Raw genomic sequence first — 1,130 nt, 5'->3', positions numbered from 1 at the left:
TATATATATATGCACGTGTACTTCGTCGGTTACGACGACGAGGGTCCCAGCTGGTACGATCTATGATCAACGGAACAGCCTGCTCAGGAAACAGCAGACGAAGAACGATGATATGGAAGTCGAGGTAACGACTGGCTGGAAGAAAGAGGTTTAAACTTGAAGAGGAACTCTTCCAGACAATAAAGTACAGAGAATTGTGACAGGACAGGGTCACCTATGCCCTACATTCTAGACATGGAAAATAAAGAGGTGTGTAGTATGGAGATTGCTTCTCATGCACAAAAATGCCAGTTCAATCCCATTGTGTCGCACACTGGAAATATGCTTTCAACTACAGCGTCGCGGTGAACAAAACCTGGTTTGTTTACGTCCCCGCAAGTCAAGGTTTCGGCAAATAGACCGATGGCATAAGTACCCGACCTTAAAAGCTTCGAAGAGACAGAGAGAGAGAGAGAAAGAAAGAGAGAGAGAGAAAGAAAGAGAGAGAGATAGAGATAAACAGATAGATTGATAAATGATTGATAGATATAAGCATATGCAAACTTAAAATGTGCGCTGTTATTATTGTCTTTGTTACATTTTCTTCAGTCGTTTCAGAAGAATCACGGAACGTGAGGAAATATAAATATACAATAATAATAATAATGATGATGATGATGATGATGATGATGATAATAATAATAATAATAATAATAATAATGATAATAATAATAATAATGAGAAGAAGAAGAAGCAGAAGGAGAAGAAGAAGAATGAGGAGGAGGAGGAGGAGGTGGAAGTGGAGGAGGAGGAGAAGAAGAAGCAGAAAAAGAAAGAATGCATGATTGATAAAATATTTATAGTTTATGTATGATCGGAATTGAGCAGGATAATAACTTAAGGCGAGTTAATGCATGTGCAAAGCAAAAAGAGGCTCTTAAGGTGAGGGGAACGGTTAAAATTTTCTAAAAGAACGCCATAGGCAGGTATATTTGCTTAGTTTATCCTCATCCTTGCTCGTCATCATCATCACCATCCCCATTAGCAAAACCACCGCCACCGCCACCACTACCGCCACCACCGCCATCACCACCACCACTACCAACAAAATAATCATAATCATCATCATCATCATCACCATCATCATCATC

The 1,130-nt window shown here is 39.6% G+C and overlaps 1 protein-coding gene across 1 annotated transcript in view; it reads right to left on the bottom strand.

Annotated features, from left to right (window-relative positions):
- Nucleotides 1–1,130, bottom strand: part of LOC128249315 (GATA zinc finger domain-containing protein 14-like) — a gene marked incomplete at both ends in the record, with an annotated part of 282,969 nt that overhangs the window by 37,097 nt on the left and 244,742 nt on the right. The window lies entirely within an intron of this gene.

This window comes from Octopus bimaculoides, chromosome 13 (genome assembly GCF_001194135.2).
Source record: "Octopus bimaculoides isolate UCB-OBI-ISO-001 chromosome 13, ASM119413v2, whole genome shotgun sequence".
In the NCBI taxonomy this organism is placed as follows: domain Eukaryota; kingdom Metazoa; phylum Mollusca; class Cephalopoda; order Octopoda; family Octopodidae; genus Octopus; species Octopus bimaculoides.
The sequence above is the reverse complement of the archived record's forward strand: the minus strand, read 5'-3'. Positions and strand labels throughout refer to the sequence as shown.